The 19,153-nt window shown below is 44.7% G+C and overlaps 1 long non-coding RNA gene across 1 annotated transcript in view; it reads left to right on the top strand.

Moving 5' to 3' along the window:
- The first annotated feature begins 6,864 nt into the window (after positions 1–6,864).
- Positions 6,865–19,153, top strand: part of LOC128898535 (uncharacterized) — a 32,848-nt gene continuing 20,559 nt past the window's right edge. Inside the window, exon 1 of the long non-coding RNA XR_008462879.1 lies at positions 6,865–6,908. This is a non-coding gene — a long non-coding RNA (uncharacterized LOC128898535). The remainder of the gene's footprint in view (positions 6,909–19,153) is intronic.

Below are 19,153 nucleotides of genomic sequence, written 5' to 3'. Positions count from 1 at the left end.
CAGAGCTGGCTACTGAGTGCCAAAGCCTGCAGAGTTATTCATCTAAATTATTCCAGCATAAGAAAGGCACTTCAGGATTATTCTCTTATTTGTCTGGTTTAGATCTTAAACTCCTGAGGAGAGAGGCTGCCTTGCAGTGCCTGATACTGAGGCCTTAATGTAGATCCAACCCATTCAGTGCAGTGATAATGAAATGAGCTCTTTGCAGTAATTTTGTCTTGTTCTGTAATCCTGGGCAATAGGCAGTCATCCTGTGTAAGGTTTCAGAGATTTGGCTCACAAAGTACCTGATGATGGAGTTTTATAGCCGATTTTACTGCTGGTTTGTTGCTGTTAGCAGAGAGCTAATCTGAATGCATGTATATGTGGAAAACACAGACCACATCACCTGGCAAATCCATGCTCAAACTTCTGATCCAATCCAAAGATAAAACCAACCTGATTTGTATTATCTCCCTGGCTAGTCACAAGCATTTTATTGAAAAGGTTCAAAATTCCATCTACAATCACTGAGTTTTTAAAAATGCCAGGAAGTTATTTTCAGAGTTGACCTGGATTTGCACAGAACTAGCAATGCAAAGGCAAAAACCATCTGGAAATGTAAGTGGGAAGAGAGCAGAGAAGAGTTCTCAAGGGGATTTTTTCTTGAAAACAGGAGAGGAGTGAGATATTGTTGCTTCAAATATCTAATGAACAAAGAAGGAAAGCATGAACCTGGGAGCTGGCACGACAGCAAGGTCAAGTGTCTGCTGGCATTATTAGCATGATCCAAAACACTGGGCCTATTGCAAAAACGATTTTGCCACTGATTATCTTGGGACTAGCCTGTGATGTGTGAATTCTCATGTGCCAAAACGTGACTGCTCTTCTCTGCTGGATACCAATGTCTTTGCTCTCAATGCAAGTTTGTCCTTAACATGGTTCGTGGTTGGACTCGATGATCTTAAAAGGTCTTTTCCAGCCTAAACAATTCCATGATTTTTTGGTTCCACTGGAGTTTTGCTCTTCAAAAAGGGTATTTTAAAGGTCCTAGGTATGGTTCTTTATGCAGAGAAAGGGAATTTGAGATGTGTAGCTCTTCTGTTCTGCCTTGTATTTGTCACAGAACGTATTTGAAAGCTGATAGTGTGGTAGCAGGAATCTGACCAAACCCAAACTCCTAGAAAAATCTGTACCTTCAGTAGGCTTTTTAATGGAGGATGCCTGATCATAACACATAAGGCTACTTCAGACCAGCCCTTGATTGTAGTTCTGATACTCAGAGAAGTTGCAAGGAAAACTGAAGTACATCTTTCTTGAAAGCCCATAACAAAAAACATGTTCACAGCCACATCCTTTCCACAGAGTGAAACAGCTTTTGGGAAACTGCTATGTTTCTTGTTGTGCCAGTGACTCTGTTTTCTGCTGCTGGATCACAATATATCTTCAAAGAATCATGCTCTCAGCAGTAGCTTTCTATTGCTGGTCTCTAAAACTCCAAGTAAACCTACTCAGCAACTAGCACTAAAGGGTACAAAAATCCGTCAGGATTTCAATTTAGGGTGCAAGATGCAGTGTTCCTATTGCATGGTTTCTTCCTTGTAACAACTATATTAGACTCTGGTTAAAAAAGCAGTATCCATCATCACTGTCAGCTTTCCACTGCTCTTCTTATGTGCCCCTCTTTGCTGCTGTCTGCATTTATAGACCCGCAACACAGTCGGGGCCAGATCTGTTCAAGAAGTACAATGCATTCATATATTGCTTTGGATGGGAGGTGGCAGAATGGTGCCACAATTTTCTCAAGTATTGAGAGCTTTCCAGCAAGTTCTGGCTGGTTGCTGTGGTGAAGTCAAAGCATTGGCAGAGGAAAAACTCGAAGATGTCTTGTGCCTTTTCTCAGTGGGTGCGGTTGGTTGGTTGTCTTCAAAGCATCAGCACTTCCTGCTGAATGGAAACAACAAGGTTTTGTCTAGGAAACATCCAAATGGCTTTTCATTTTAGCCTTCGTGAAACCTTTTGAAGTCTTCCAGATGAAAAACAGAAAGCTCCCCAGACTTCAGTATGTGTATTTGTTGCTACTTCACAACTGCTGCGGACTAGAAGTACAATAAAATCTTTGGATCTGTGCTAGGAGAGTGTAATAGTAGATGGACATGCAGCAGCATTTTGCTTTGAGCCCTCCCCTTGTTCTCCAAAAGAAGCTTGATAGCAAATTTGTCTTCCCAGCCACACAAGAGAATGCACTGCTTCATGTTACCTGTACTTTGTAGTAACTTTACAGTAGTCAGTCAGGTTAATCCATCTTGGCCCTGGCTTCTTCTAATGCTCCCTGGTATATTCTTAGATAATGGTTGGACTCAATGATCTTAAAGGTCTTTTACAAATTAAATGTTTCTATGACTCTCTGAGGAAAATCCACCTGTTATTCCAATCTGCTGCTATGTCTACATTTAAGAGAGGGCTATATTGTACGAGGTCCTGCTCCTTTTCAGAATTGTCTCTCATATCTCTCAGTTTTGCCATGTCCCAACCAACTTGTCTTTGATAGGTGCAGAAACTACAAGTCAGTCCCTGGAGTGGCAATTTGGTGAGAGATCTTCTGCCATTAAGGTTGCCTTATAAGACATTTGTACACTGCTTTTGTCAGCAGTTGTAGTCATCTCCACTGAAAGCTGAGCAAGGGAAAATCCCAGGCCAGCTGGGCTGAAGGAGCTTTTTGTGCCTTCAAGACTACGCAGAAGGGAGGGAAACACAGGATGAACTGAGGCTGAGGTTGTGCTTTAAAGACTTTCTTACATAATAAAAGCTTTCAGGTCTACTTGGAGGGCAGGACACTGTACCAGTGGATTTGCTTCTAGTACATTCTGGCTTTATCCTTTGGAGGGCCAGCAAAAGCCAAATTACTTTGGGGCATCTTTAGGATGTGTGGGGCTCTTTACCTCCACACAAGCAGCTTTTTTTCAGTTTACTGCTTAATAGTCTGTGCATGTGACAAGATAATTATTGGTCTGTGGTGCCACTGGGTTCCTAGGCCATTTTATGAGCCACAGGAATGAAAAGCTCCGTGCCACACAGGTCACTGGAGTCCAGTCGGTTGTGTCCGCTGCCTATCTCAAATAACAGCAAGAACAGATGACATTCCAGTGGAAACTTCTTTACAAGGAAATACTTCAGATTCCAGATGTCCAGGATTTTTATGCATATTTGTAAAGTTGAAATGTTCATTTAGGACTTGGTCAGCATAGTTAGCACTGCTAGAGCTTTGCTTTGAAACCTTATTGAAATTACTTATTACCGTTGCACTTATTACTATGCACCAATACATAAAGGAGGGCCCCCAGGATAGTTTGAAGACTCAGCTTGACAGGGTGCTGAGCCATCTCATTTAAATTATTCTACTACCTAGAACAGCTGGACCAGATGATTCTTGGGGTCTTTTCCAGCCTGGCATTCTGTGACCCTGTGGTTTGCATTTTTGTGACTTGGGTGCTAGTTGGTCAGTCTCTACACTGGAGCCCAGAAGCCCTTGCCAGTGACAGAAGAAACAAAACTTGCAGCAACTCAATCTCACAACAGATTGGTAGCAGTTTAAGTGATTTGTGTGCTGCTATTAACCAAGTGGCAGAGCCAGTATTTCTCTTCTCCCTGCCTGCCATTTGAATCATAGCTTATAACAGTGAAAAACATGACTGTTTTATCTCTGAGATGGCTAGGAAAAGGGTTTGTGTGTATGCTTGCTGCTTGGGAAAGGTATTTTATGTGGGTCCCTGCACTTGCTGTCCTTATTTACACAGATTATTCCTCTCTAGATTCAAGAGCATCCTCTGAGCAATGAGTCATAACACACACAAGACTTCCCTGGGGAGTCAGATGCAGACAGGCTTATCCAGAGCATCAGCAATGCCTTTCTTCTCTTTCCACAAACAAAGAAAAGACCCAAGGGTGCATCCTGCCTCTCTGCAAGAAAGGAGCTTTGCCTTCTAAGATCAACTACCTAAACACATTGCTCTTTTTTGATCTATTTGGATGAGAAATCTCATTTCTTTCTGCAGACTCTGACCCATTTTTTTCTTAAAACTATCACTGTCACTCCACTGCATGACCTAAAGCTTGAACTGTCCATTTCAGGAGATACCGTCCTGTCTTCTTTGCCTGTTGAAGGTACCAACATCCAACTCCTACATTTGATTGCTTTGGCAGGTGCTGTGAATCTGGCCTGCTGGTCTTTCAAGTGATGCACAGTGCAAAGTCTGAGAGGCGAAACTGGAGCAGCATCAGCACTCAGGTGTACTTTCTCTTGGTTTAACACATTTGCAGTGCATAGCAGCCAGACATGATCTCTCCCCACACAGGCCCAGAGTATTAGCACAAACACATCAGTAACTCTCCTTCCTTGCTCAGCATTTTCAAAATGTCCTTAATGCTCAGGGAATTGGCCCTGCCTGTGCCCAAAAGGAGATGTTTCAGGCTTCATCACACATTCAGCCTTTGGCTATGCTCTTTTGTGCTGCCTTCTGCATGCACCGTTGGGCTAGTTAAGCTGCCCAGTGGCATTCACTTGGTTTGGGGGGGATAGTAGGATCAGGAGAGACTGGTTCCTTTGTGAGGGGGCCAAAGTGCAAAATGAACAGCCCTTAACTCCCCCACAAGCAGTACTATATCCAGGAAGACTTCTCTCTCCACAGGGGTTTCTCTGCTCTCTTTATCCACCCTCTGACATGATCCTATATCCAGGCACTTAAGAAGAAGAAAAAAAAAAAAAGAAACAAAACTGAAAGCTGCTATTTTTAAACTCTGCCTTTGGCTCTCTTTGCAGCACTCTGCTTTTCTCCTTGTGATTCAAACAGTGTTCTTTTGAGAACTAGGCACCAGGGCCCTGTGGTTTCCTGGTACTTGGAACATAAAATCTCCTAATTCTTCTCTCACAGCAAGCTTCAGAGGCTGGGGAGTGATTGATATTTTCTATCGCTTCATTAATAGTCACAGCACAGTAGTTTCCTAATCTGTTTTTGCACTGTTTTTTAGTTTGAATAATATGTCTTCCAAATTTTCTCAGCCCTCCATGTCACAAAGCAAATGCTGTTTGCACCACTCCTGCCTTTTAACTGGTGGGTTGAGACCTTCAGGAGCTGTTGAGACAGAGCTGTCTGAGAGCTGGGAAGCTGAGGGACCAGCCTCAAGGAGCTTCCTCATGTTTATTTTAACAAGCTTGGCAAATATGTTGAGGGTATGTCCCAGAGTGATCTGTTGCTGGGATAAATTGAGAGGAAATACTGCAAGGGAAAGTCTCCTCCTATTGGTCTGCTGGCTGATGCTGGTGTAGGTGTTGTGATGCTGTCTGCAAGTGCAGAAGGTAAAAGATAAGCCATGTCCTGGAGAGTCTGCAGTCTGTGCAGGAAACACAGAAGAGAAGTGAAGGCAGAAGGTACTTGAGTCTTAAACAATACTACAGCAGGGTTCAGTCACTGGTGGAAACCACTCCTGCTGCCCTAGCCCAGCCCCACCACTAAATTAGGGAAGCTGACCATGTGTGGAGGTGATGAGTGGGTCTGGAAGATGCCCTAGATCCTGAGGGAAAAGTGGGGTATTAAAGGCTAGTTCACTTCTCTGCAAGGAAGGTCATTTGAGAGAACTGCTGATGACCATGCTTAGAGCTACTCAGCAATTTGGAGCATGCAACAGATCTCTCTGCACCACTGTGTCAGACTGCTATTTGCTCCTTTTGGCTCATGTGGTCTTTAAGCAGCATTTTCCACTCTCACATGTAAAATGCATTTGTCTCAGCTGGTAACCTACAGTGGTAATTCCCCTGTGGGCTGAGAGCTGTGTCTCACTTGCATGTGTGCAAGTGGATAGCAATCAGTACATGTGTGTGCACTTCATACACAGAAATAGCACATCATAACAACTGCAGCCCTCTGGGTGTGGTAGGTATGTGGGGCTGTGGGCTGGTGGTCTACAGTGGCCCAGCTGAAGTGAAATTAAAATGCTGGAGCCTTCTTGGGAAAGGAGCCTCTGCTCACTCCCATCACTGTGCAGAGTGAGAAAGCTTGTGCCATAGTTTTCCCAGCTTCATGTCCACCCTTGGCTCTTCCCTTCTCCAAAGTGGGCCTGCTACAGAATCCTCTGTGACTAAAAGAACCTACCTCTCCCATGGAGGGCAACAGCATTAATCTGCTTGGCAACCAGAGTGGAGAATCTGTAGTGTCTCAACTGTTTTTGCACACCCTTTACACACCTCCACCTATCAATTCTAGCCCAGAAAATTATGCATTTAAAATCAGGATATTAGAGCTATTTCTGGTGGTAAATGAGGTGTTCGAGGCACAGGAACTAAGCAAATTTCTGGCAGAAAAATAGGCCAGGGAAAACCTGGGATGTTTCCTGTTGACCATGCCCTTCCCTGCCACATCTCTAGGCATAAAGCTATCCCAGATAAGGCAGAAAATGCTAGAAATTATTTGCCAAGAGATGGGGGGAAACAGGGACAAGGGCTAGCTGTTGTGAGCCAACTCCTTGCTACTGCTCCAACTCAAGCTACATCTCCTCATGGCCTTGTAAACACCTGGAGCCTTTACCTGTAAATGAACTGGCTTTCCCAGGTTAACCAACTCCCAGTGCAGCTGGGACTCTCTGGCATGTCTGCAATAACCCTGAACTCTCTGCAAATTGCTTTTTCATTCAACCCAACTTGGAAAAAGGCAGACAGGCTGTAGTCTAAACACCCCAAGAGTCTGTATTTGCTTTGTTCCTTATGTGTTCCAGCACATTCTGCTCCCCTGTGATTTTAAACAATGTGTCTTTGTGCTTATCTTCTGGGTTTGGCAAAGCAGTTTTTACCTCTTAGTTTTTGTCTCAACAGGAGAAATTGCTGTCTAAGTGATCCTTTGTGGACTTCCAACCCAAACCATCAAGTGCAGCATATGGTAAGTCACTCAATGTTTTATAAACTCAGCCCCTCGACTACAGCTATTTATGGGTGGAAACTGGCATGTCAGGAGTTTCTTTTTGGTTACAAGGGTAATGAATTCTGGCTTATGGTATTATGACATCTCAGTTTGGGTTTCTCCAGCCCTTCCTTATATTATAATGCCTTTGACTTTACATTTGTTGCTTCTACTGCCTGCCACAGCAGCTTAGCACTGTGGTGTGTCAGTAAGGGAAGAATCTCAGCCACATTCCCCTTGCTCCAAAAAACACAGGCCCTTATTACTTATGTTAAAGGGGAAGGTTTATGCCCTGATGTTACACATGGCAACAATACGTGAGGACATGGTTTTGAATGGTCCTATCTGTCACTGTACTGTTGTATCCATTCTCAGTCATGTCATCCTCTGAAGAAAAAAAGGGGTGAGACAGTAGATAAATGAGCATGAGTTGTGGGATGGCTTTGTTTAAGTTCTCTTGACTCTAGCCATCAGCAGTTGACTGATGCCTGCAGCAGAGAACAGTTGGGACTCATTGCAGCCTCAGCAAGTGAGGGATACACTGTGCAGTGGTGGAGAGAAACTCTGCTGGAAACCTTCATGCTAGTGCAAACAGCAGGACTGGCTTTGGTACACCAGCATATTTAAATCAATTCAGTTATGCAGCTTTCAGCCTGTGATGTTGCTGTGTGCTGGGCTGTTGTGCCACCACTTAGGGCACTCGTGTGCCCTAATTCCAGCACAGCTTTAAGAGGTGTTGTTTGGATCATATGAATTTCCTCTGTGTATCTACTTCTGGTATCTCCAAAATTGTTATCATGTGTTGCAGGGGTCACCTGGAAACTGGGTTGACTCTCTGATAGGTGAACCAGTGCCTGTGCTTGGGACACTGAGAAAGTGCTTCCAGGACACTTTCAGGAGAGATTTTCTGGGTTTTGCACTCCCATTGACAAAGGAGATCCCCAGCCTGTCCCCAGCTCTTCATCCAGCACCTCCTGCTAGCACTGAATGCACCATACATGTTATGCAAATGGTTTTATTACTTCCAGACACAAGCTCATCTTGAGTTTCCTTTCTGGTTAATGCAGCCCATCTGTAGTTTAAAAAAGCAGCGTTCAGCTCTCTTGCTTTTGGATTTTGTGTGGAGTTACACTCAAGGTGACCACTGTAGATGCACTGCTTTCGCTTTGCACCTGTTTTTTTCCAAAGTCTAGAGCTTCAGAGTCTCTTTGCTGTTCCAAGATTTGCCAGGATCTTTATTTTGGGTGCAGGGAGAAAGAGTATAAGAGGTTCAAGGGTAATGAGTAAGATGGAACAGAACAGTCTATATAAGCAGCAGCAGCGGGGCTTGGAGTTCGCCTGACTTCAAGGGCCAACTGCTACAAGGAGACATGAGAAATTCTGGACCAGGTGAAGTGAGGAGGGCTCACTTCCAAGGAGGCCTGATGTGCTACACTACACTACAACGCATCCAACCATCAGTCCAACAGCCATCTCTTCCAGTTCTTCCTTGCTGCAGCCAAGAACATACCTAGAGGGAGATGTTCAAATGCAGCTATTCTGCCTGATAATTTTCCTTGTTTCAACACAGTCCCTTGCAGGAACAATTCTAAGGAATGGATTGCTCTCACCTCAGGCTTTCTTTTTCTAGAGTATAGTTCCTTACACTACAGTTACACTTTGCAATGAGCTGGAGGACTTGGAGCAAGCCCAGCAGCCCAGAGAAGAAGTGCAAGGACAAAAACCAAGAAAGATGCACCCTTGGTCTTAGCCCAGCCTTCAAACTTTGTTGGCAGTGTAGCACTCTGGGTGCATCTCTGTGAAGTGTGATAGCAAAAGTCATATGACTTAAAATGTGCAGCCCAAACCCAAGAATTATTATCTTCTATATATAAATTGAATATTTTTTTATACAATCAGAATATGGCAGGACAGCATTTAGCCTTATACAGTGACACACATCAAACATGAGCTGTCTCTTAAAGTAGAATGTGGAATTATCAGAGACTAACCAAGACTCGGACATTGGCAAGGAAGCACTCTCCATGCCTGACTGAGCTAACATTTCCTAATTGCAACCAGAGATCTTGCTCTGTGGAAGAGTTTAAAAACTTCACCTTTTTTCCAAATCAGTGGTCTGCTCCTGTGAAAGCAATTTCCCTCATTGTGCATTCTTCAGAATAATTACGAGGTTGTAGCACTGAAAATTTTTCTTCCTCTTTTTCCTTCTGTCTCGTTTCCCTGTTTTTTCTAATGTGTGTCACCATTTCATCTCTGTAGCCATCATGCTCTTGGCTTAACCAAGAAGAGATAGTCAGAACTCTGCAATGCTCAGATTTGGGCCAGAGAAAGGGGTTTATGCTGGCATTATCTTTAACTCGTGGCCTTCATCTTTTTCTGTTCATCTCTGGGCTTTGACTCCTGCAGCCAAGGAAATGTGTACTGGAGTGCCAGATGTAGTGTTTTGTGCTTGGGACAAAACCCTCGCCTGTGACTTTTGCATTCCTGCATTTCTGAGTTCTGCCTAGTAGCAGAATTAGAATGAGCAAAATACCACAGGAAAGATGATGCTGAACAAAGTATTTATTAACTGTCTTACCAGATGCGGAATGGTAGAAAGCGTATCCAACCCAGATATATATAGCCAAATGTAACTGAAGGTCATGAGTCTGCAGAGATTGAGCAGAGCTTTTCTGACTACATGTCTAATAGATGTGCTCTTGCTTGAGCATATCCTATCTCTAATGTAGACATTGCCTGTATGAACTCAGCATTTTTTCCTTTCCAATCACCCTAATTGAAATTCAGCAAGGTGCCAAGAAACTACGAGCTTGTTTTTAAAGAGGGATAATAGTTATAAAAGTTTCAGCTTGGGCAAGCCTGAATATTGAGATACCAAACTTTTTAGCAAATATTTTCCACCTGGGAGTTTTATGTCCCTTGCAGGGCTTGCAGATGGTTCTGCCAAGACAGTGGTCACTTTGGGAAATAGTCCTAAGGTCATAGAGGCACAGAATAATAGAATGGTCTGGGTTAGAAGGGACCTCCCAAGGTCATCTAGTCCACCCCCCTCTGCAGTATGCAGGGACATCCTCCACTACATCAGGTTGTCCACAGCCCTGTCAAGCCTCACCTTGAATATATCCAAGGACAGGGCCTCAACTACCTCCCTGGGCAACCTGTTCCAGTGTTTCACTACCTTCATGGTGCAGAACTTGTTCCTAACATCCAATCTAAATGTACTCTTCTCTAGTTTGAAGCCATTGCCCCTCATCCTATCACTACAAGCTTTTGTAAACAGTTTCTCTCCACCCTTCCTGCAGGCCCCCTTCAGGTACTGGAAGGTTGTGATTAGGTCTCCCCAGAGCCTTCTCTTCTCCAGGCTGAACAGCCCCAGCTCTGTCAGCCTGTCTTTGTAGCAGAGTTCTGTACTCCAAAGTCAAGCTCTCCTGGCAGACTGTGGCAATTTGCCCAAGAGGAGGGATGGGCAGCTTCTCAGGCCTAGATTTCAAAAGGTAGCAAACCCAGCGTGACCAGTTTAAGAATATGTCACATTCCCCTGCTCTCTGTGCATGCTTATCTTTAACAATGTGCTTTCAAAGGATCTTGGATAAGAACCAAAAAGAGAGCTTTGAAAATTCACTCATACAGAATAATTGTATTTAACCTACGCTGTCAGTTCACTCCACATCATCTTAAAGAATAATAAATACGCTGTCGACATTCTTACAGTAACCTTTCACTCCTCAGTACCAGGAGGCGAGGGGACATGTGCCTTCCCAGACATCAGCTATGCCTTGGTGGTGGGGGGAGTGTTTAGTTTTGGTTTGAAACTTGACAGTAGCAGTGGGGAGATGAAGTTAAAATGCAATACTTCTGAGTCAAATGGTAAGGCCTAGGAAAACAGATGTGGGGTGTGTGCCATGAGCCAAGATCAACTTCACAAAACTCAAAAGATTAGTTCTACAAAAACTGGAGGGGGAGTGGGGGAAATTACCCAGTTAGTGCTGCAATGGATGGGAGCAAGGAAATAGCTCAGAAAAGTCAAACAACAGAAACTGCAGCACAAAAAAGTTAACTCTGGCACCATTATTTTGTCAAAGGTAGGAAATTCTTCCAATAGCATCTGAAGGGTATGGATTACTATCTTTCTCTGGATTTTCTCTCTCTTAAACACTTCTGCACTCACCTGCAGAGGAAAATTACCCTCCTGTTTAAAATCCTGAGTTTACAGGGCTAATTTTTGTCTCCCCCTTCCCTGGGACTTTTTATTGTCATATTGTTTTATTGTTGTTTTATTTATTTCTCTGTCAAGAAAATGCAAATAAAATGTTTCAGTTTAGTCAATACTGGTAAAGTGTAACACTTTGGGGCCATTGAGCTAACTTCAAATATTGCAAACCAACTCAGCACTTGGTTGTACTTAGTTGTTTTGCTTCTGGCCTAGCATCTGCACCTAGGTTGTTTCTCATGGTGATGCTCTGCATCATGTGTGTCACTGTACTGGGGGTATTTCATCTAAAATCAGGGCTAGTCAAGAAGCTAAGTGCTCACTCACTGGACATCTCCTGCCTTGTATTAGCCAGAACTGTTTTGAAAACCTCATGCCACACAATGCAGTCTTGTTCCAATTCTTTCAACTGTTGCTGAAGAGTTCAAACACCACGCAGTCCCTCACAGAAGAAAATGTAAGTTCTCTGTAAACCTGATCCATGGCAACTTCAGCTTCTGCATAACCCAACCCTTGGTTGTCATTGTTGACACTGTGAAAGAAAGCCTCCACTACTGTTCATGTGGAGAAATCACCAGTCTGAGCACCACATTTTCCTGGAATCTACACAGGGCTTGCAAATATTATTCTGTTTACTTCTCTAACCCATCCACTGACATCTCAGAGCAGCTTTTTGAGGCTTCCCACAAGCCAAACAAAGCCAAAGGTTCCCTGGCCGACAATCATCAATAATATTGATCTGCTACTTAAACTCTGCTGTCCTTTGGTGAATTGACAGCTCTTTCCTTCCAGGAGAAGATAACATCTTTGCTCTAAAAAGATGAGGTGCCTGTTGTCTGGTGCCCCTTGCCTTTTTTGAAGCTTTTCAGAGAAGCAGTTTAAGGTGTTGATGTGTTGTCCTGAGTCATTAACAGAGCACATGCACTAGAGCTGCTTTTTTTCTTTTTCATCAATTGCATGTTTTTCCCTTCAGTCTTCTGTCTGAGGAGGAACCTTCTTTGAGACCATGGAGACAAAGCATTTCCCTGCCTCAGCCATAAGCACAATCCTGGTTGCTGCATCTTCTTGTCTTGGGGGAGAGGGCAAAATCTTTGTGCATCTCTAAGCCTTGTGCTCCCAGGGCTCCAGGCAAGAGGCTCAGAGCCTTGCTTGCTTCGTGTGAGCTTTTACCACAGAGAGAGCAGCAGTTAAACCCTGCGGCGTAGGAATCCTTTAGACTTTACTGTAGGCTGTAAAACATGCTGGGGAAACACTGGCCTCTAGTTGTTTGTCTCCAGAGGTAAACCACTGTTCATGCAGTTCTAGTCTCTAGTTGTTAGTGCCAGAAAAGCAGCAGCTCCAGCCTATGGAAAGCTCGTTGGCCATGCTCATGCTGTGGGCTTATTTTCCTCCACAGTAGCACCCAGCATCTGGCTGAAGGGGCCCAGTGAGCTCAGTAAAACCCTTCTATCCCTCACCAGAATGCAAGGCAAAAGAGCTGCATCTCTAATGGATGGCTCAGGCTTATATCTCCCTCTGAGGAGAACCAATGCAAAAATATTTCCCAGATATTTGGCTGGGCATCTCACAAAACTATCCAGTTTCATGATGCTAATTTTCCCATTGTCTAGACAGTTGCAAATCCAGACAGCATTATCGGTGTGAACCTACTGCACACATACATACACACAAAAGCCCATTTTTCTGCCCATGGTATTTACAGGCATGTTCTTACCCATGAGTTCCCAGTGAACTTCTGAAATGCTCCAAAATGCCTGTATAAATCTCTTGGGGTCCCCATTCCCATTGTAGGGCTAGGATTTCAGTAAAGCAACACAGAACTGTGAAGATGAAGGTTGAACAGTAGGAGCTAGCTCCCCACTGCCTACATTCTCCTGCATCCAGAAGAAAAACAAGATGTGCTCAGGATTGGACAATACTGAAAGCCAAGCCTGAACATCCCTCCTCAGGACAATCTTCTGCAGCAATAGTGTTCCAAGGATGAAAATGTTCTTTTGCAGTTTGTGTTCTGGAAATGGTCATGGAAAGACATTCTGGGGCTGTAGGTGTGGCGGTGGTGAGAGAAAGTTCAGTTCTCCCCCACACACAAAGAAACCACGGCTAACTGTCACAGTAGGCGTGTAGATGAGGTCCTGCTAGTCTCTTCCAATGATAAAATGGTCTGTGGGCATTTGTTCCCTCTGTCTGACTTGAAACATTAAGACCTGTGTAGAGGAGCAGCACAGTGTTGTTCTGCACATCAGGGATGCCAGCCCACATTTCAATGCAGGCTGTAGCACCTTCCCCAGACTTTGGCACAATCAGTAGCTGTATTTATAGCTCTTCTGTGTTGCCAAGGGGCAAAAATATAGTAGGAGCAGGAGCTGTATTTACAAAGCAATCATTTCTGAGTGAAGATGCTTAGCCAGCAGTATCATTTTCCCTTCTTTCTCTTCTCTAACTTGAAGAGTTCACCTTCTAACCAGTACCTCTTTCCATACCTGTGGGGCCTTCCTAGCCTACTGAAGTGGGGGTAGCCCCTGGCTTACTGGGCTGTACCAGCAGCCCAGGCTCCCTGCCCATTTCTTTAGAAGGCAGGGCAAAGAGTGACATAAATAAAACAGAAAGGGCTTGACTGCAGCTCCTTTCCAGCTTTTTTGGAGGGCTCAGGAAATGGGGAAGGAACTGTTCCTGGGCTCACAGGATGTGAATCTTGCCAAGCAGCTCTTGATTGTATGTGGGATGGACCTCTGTGATCATGGCAGCAATGAATTCTAATAATGAGAGTCCAGGATTTGTAGTATCTGAACAGCACTGACTTTGGTCTTTCCCTGGTAAGGAACTTAGCTAAGCTGGGTGATCTTTTTCCAGGAGACTCTACTGCCTCCTAAAGGGGGTCAAAAGGGAAGGAACTGAAATAACCACAACATGGTGGGCTCCTCTTGAGCCGTAGAGATATCCATTACCAGAGCCTGGGAGATGTAGGCAGAGAGAACCTAGTGGGACCTGAGGAGAGCTGAGATAATGTCCCAGACAGCCAGTCCACACAGGAGCAGAGGTGGAGGAGGAAGAGGGCAGTTCTAGTTCAAAATCTGTGAGGTATTGCAGTGAAAGTGCTGGGAGGGGAAGGATGGAAAAGTTCTCTCTTCCTCCAAGATAGCTGTGGTCTGTTCCCCAGCTGGACTCGTATTCTGTGTCTGTTCTAATCCACATCTTCCCTCTATCAGCTGAGTTTGTTTTGTAAACTCAGAGCTGATCTTCTTAGTTTGTCCTGTGTGTCCTGCTCACTTTTCAGGACTCCAAGTTTCCATCATATAAACTTTACAGCAAAGCTTCCTACTTGCCCTCCTGTAACTGAAAAGGGGAAATACTGTGGCTCCAATAACAGCAGACATCCTCAAGAAGTCTTCCAGTCCAAAGTATTTTGCAGAGGGCTGGTCACATTGGCAACTTCACTGCCACAACCCTGACCGTGAGATTTGACATAATAAAAACTGAAAGCTTCAGCCCCATTCAGGATTCATGTCCAGCTCTAGGGGGGTGGCCATGTCTGCCTGAATAGCGTGTAACGTGGAAGGAGAGAGTGTTTCTGAAGCTCTGCACCAGAACAAAAACCAAGAACTTGGTTAGATTTGATATGTCCTTTTGTAATTTGCTGAACTACTAACACTGGGTCCATCCTCACTACTTAGCTCACAGATTCTTTGCAGTGGAGTGTGAAGAGGTTATTTATCCAAGATTGGTTGCATTGGAAGGATGTGAAGGTGGTGAGGCTCTGGAACAGGTTGCCAAATTAAATCAGGGATGCCCCATCCCTGAAAGTGTTCAAAGCCAAGTTGGGTGTGACTTTGAGCAACCTGGTCTAGTGGAAGATGTCCCTGTCTATGGCAGGGTGTTGGAACTAGCTGATCTTTTAGGTGCCTTCCAACCCAAACCATTCTATGATGTGAACCTGAAAAGTGTTTAACTAACAGGTACCCAACAGAGGTTGTCAGAAAGACAGGGCCAATGAAAGAAAGACAAGGCTTTTTTAACAGGTGTGTAGAACCACTGTTGAAAGACATTGTAATAACCATTTCTAAGACTGTGAATATCCCTGAGGAAAACCTGTTCTGGCAGCAGTCTGGCCTTCTGTTTCCCATCAATTGTAGCTTTGTCTCTTTTGAAGCCCCCCTGCCGCAAATGAGCAAACACCTGGCTGAGAGAAGATGAATGGAAAACTTTGCCTGTGCTAGAGAGGTAATGGCAAATCCCATGCCAGGAGGAATAATAAACAGGAGATTATTGATATAACTGTGCTAGTCTCCAATAGGTTTTCCACCAGGCATGTAGAAGCACCTACAAAAGAGGCATTGTCTCTACTGTCACTGCCAAGGAAATGGGAGAAATGAATTGTGCCTTGCCTCTAGCCCAATGAAGGAAGAACAGGTTTGTGTCTGATGAACAAAATTGATCAGTATCAACAGAATGAGGAAAGAGGGGGTGAGAAATCACTGGGCTGTGAATTCTGAGGATGAAAAGGTAGCTTTCTCTAGCTAAGTGTCCATCCGGCTCTTGTTCATTAGCCAAACCCCTGCCCCAAATCCTAGGTGATAGGCTGCGAACTGAGCTTCAGGTCGGAGTTGTCTGGCTTCAGTGCATCTTGCCTAGAGCCCAGCACATGGCTGCTGAGTGCTGTTTTGCATCTGCAGCAAGGTGCAGATTTATTGTTCAGGACTCTGTGTCATGATGTTGGCACAGCCTGGGCACTGAATGGGTGTGATTATTTTTAACAGGAACACAGGGGTGTATCTGAGTGCTGTTGCAAATGCCTAGCTCTGCAAGCGATACAATGTCAAGGATGCATTGAGGGCAGGTCATTGAGCTCTCTCCCTGAGATCTTCCTGTGATATTTCTCTACTAGGGAAGAAGATAGGGCAGCTTCCAGGGATATGAATATCATGTCTCTCAGGGCTTCACCTCTTCACCTCACCAATTACAGTATCAGCCTGATCAAAAAGAATGGGGAAGGGTATATCTCACACCCTGAATTTCTGAGCATTTGCAGACAAGAACACCTCTTCTCCAGCCTCTTTAGCTTTGCTTCCCTGGATGCAGATAACAAGCTCTTTGGTCCCAGTTTGACTGCCTGATTCTTGGAAATCTGAGGCAGACAGCAGATTGCTCTTCCACTGCGCTGTAGAAAAGAAGAAAGGTGGGTGGGAGGGAGGAGGAGAACTATTTCCTGCAGTGAAACTCGATCCTTTTCAACTTAAAAATAGGAGGAAAACAAATTCCTGTGGGACCTGCTATAAAAGGGTTTGACAGATGCTTACTCTCCACCCCACCTCCCAGATCTCCCCATTTGTCTGATGTCTTGGTAGGAGCCTTCTTGAACAGAAACGCAGATCTGTCAACTGCAGTCCTGCTGCTGTGGGAAGTGGCTCTGCTTCACAGTGGGAGTCAGCTGCAGGGGGCTGTAATGCACTGTGACAGGTAGCAAAGCCCAGGATTAACTGGTTTTTGTGTGCATGCAACTGGATTTTTCCTGGGCCTTTTTTCCTTGCTGGAAATTCTGTTCAGACCATTGTAAAGGTGGCCAGGATTTCTGAGCATTTTTGCAAACCGTGTCAAGCCAGGAGTGCCACAGGAGAGATCACACAAATTACAGCCAGAGCCCCTCTCAGTACTGCTATTCCCCTCTAAGCTGTAAGTCACAGCCTGTCTACAGGAGGAAGAGCTGGAGTTCTGGGCACAGCTTGATCAGGTTTAATTGCTTCATAGCCACAGCCATCTCCCTGCCCATCCCCACTGCTGGACTTCTGCATTCCTTTCTCTTCCCACCCATCCTCTCACTCCCTCTTCCTTCACTGCCTGATCCTTACACAGGATCTCTTGGAGGATCTCTTTCAACACTGCATTGAGAGACTAGGCCTGAAGGCAGCTGGAGAGGCAAGCTTTCTTGAAGCTCCTGTTCACCTCTAGAAAAGAATAAAGAAATCTTTAGGAGACAGAAGAGATAGACAGAAAGGTTGGCTCATTAGAGCCAACAACTTTGGTAGTGGTGGCCCTAGCAAGACAGCATCTGCCTGCAGTTCTCCTGCCCTGAGGGATGCTCTCAGGCTTGATGTGGCCTGACCCCATGACAGGCATTAATTAGGGCAATGCCATTCTCTCTCTGTCTCCATCATCAGCTGATGGCTACTATCATGAGTCACTACAGCTCTTGGCTACAGTCTTTGCTGAAAGAGGGAATAGCTCCCAACAGGAGTGATTCACCATGGCTCATCAGCCTTTCTTAATCTGCTTCCAGTCAGATCACCTCGGGGTTGGTGCTTTCCCATGGCCTTGTTGCAGAGCTGCTGTCCTACTCACTGACCTTCTTTAGACTTCCCAGGTTTGTGCTGTAAACGATTCACTGCATTGTTACGATTCTTCCTTCCTGAGTCAGTAACAAACCCCTCCTGGCACAGATCTAGGGACCATGCTGTCAGTATGGGTTCAGAGCTTTGCTGGAACGGGACCACAGCTCTTCAGTTAGGAACCACCCTCAGTCCTCATGTAAGTTTGGGGATCACTGTGCTCTGGAGCCAGATAAGCTGTTGAAGCTTAACTGCTGGAGCTGATTAACACAACTAGGTACTTTTCCAAAAGCAAAGAGGTTTTAGCCTATGAGTTCAGGCCATATTCAGCTCTGGGTAACCACATCATGTCTCACTGTGCTTGAAATTAGCCTTGAGCTAACGCATTGTACTTTGTGTGTCCAGCACAAAGAGTCAGTTACCACAGCTCAGCTGATGAGCAGTAATTCATTAGACCTCTGTAACTAACCACTGCAATCATCTTTCCAGTCTTAACAGGGCCAAATATGTTCCCACCATGATGTCACAAGAGTCCCAAATCTTCTTTAAAAAAAAAACAACAAAAAAGTCTGTTGATGCTCAGCCCTGATAAAGCATCAGTTCTTTGTCATCTCTCCAGGCCAGGAACCTGTCTTTCCAAAGGCTGGTTCCACCTGCACAGTTGTACCTATTTAAGGAAAACAGGTGATTGGATGAGTAGAAATCTCTCTCTTGTACAGACATGTGATTGAATGCAATTGAATGATGGTTGCTCAACAAGTAATTGCCCTTCAGCTGAAGCAACACCACAATTGTGTAAACACTCATAACTTACCCAGCTTCTTCACTTATGCAATGTGATAGCCTCGGTAAGAAACTGATGCCTGATGAACTAATCTAAACCAGTTTAGGGTTCCTGAGCCTCCACTTGGACAATCATTGCTGGGCAGCTTGATGAGTTACTTGTACTGCAGCTCCTTTCTTCTCCTATATCCAGAAAGTCACTTTAACTCCCCTCCTGCAGACTGTTCAACTGTAACCATCCAGCTTTTCCCTTGCACGGCCACAGAACATGCACCTTGACCCCTTTAGCCAGCTCTTTCTCATCCTGAGTAACAGCCCTTTGCATAGTAAATAAATACCTACACTCCTAGCACCAGCTTTCTGTACCAGTTGAATTAACCAACCAGTGGCTTCCAAAATAGCTTTAATTAAACTTCTGGAAACTTGTGCGTAGAATGACCTAGGTGGATGTGTTACTTGAGACCCTGCAGAAGATATGTAATCCATACCTTCAACAGAGGAAGCGTGCTGTATGGTAGGCTGAGATCCAATGGCATGGAAGGCTTCATAGAGAAATGTGTTTGTTGGATTTTGTTCTTTTTTCTCTTTAGCTGGCGTGGAAGAAAAGAGAGGATAGTTTCCAACAGGGAGGATAAAAGAGTACAAATTAAATCCATTCTCTGGCCAGTGTAACAATTGCAATTTCCTGCTATTCCTTGGAAGCTGTACAGCCCAAGAGGGGGATATTTCAAGACCGGTGTGTCAGGGATAGAAGCACATGCATCTGGTTATTCTTAATGGCAGCTCTGTCCCTAATTTTCAGTGCTGGCCTTGACAAAATGCAAGCTCTGTTTCATTAACCTTTTGTCAGTGTGGCAAGGAATAAAAGGTAGCTCACAACGTTAGCACCTGTGATGAAGCTCGTTTTCCCA

The sequence above is a fragment of the Dryobates pubescens genome, chromosome 25, assembly GCF_014839835.1.
Source record: "Dryobates pubescens isolate bDryPub1 chromosome 25, bDryPub1.pri, whole genome shotgun sequence".
NCBI lineage: Eukaryota > Metazoa > Chordata > Aves > Piciformes > Picidae > Dryobates > Dryobates pubescens.
Note: the sequence above shows the minus strand (reverse complement) of the source record. Positions and strands in the feature narration are given on the sequence as shown.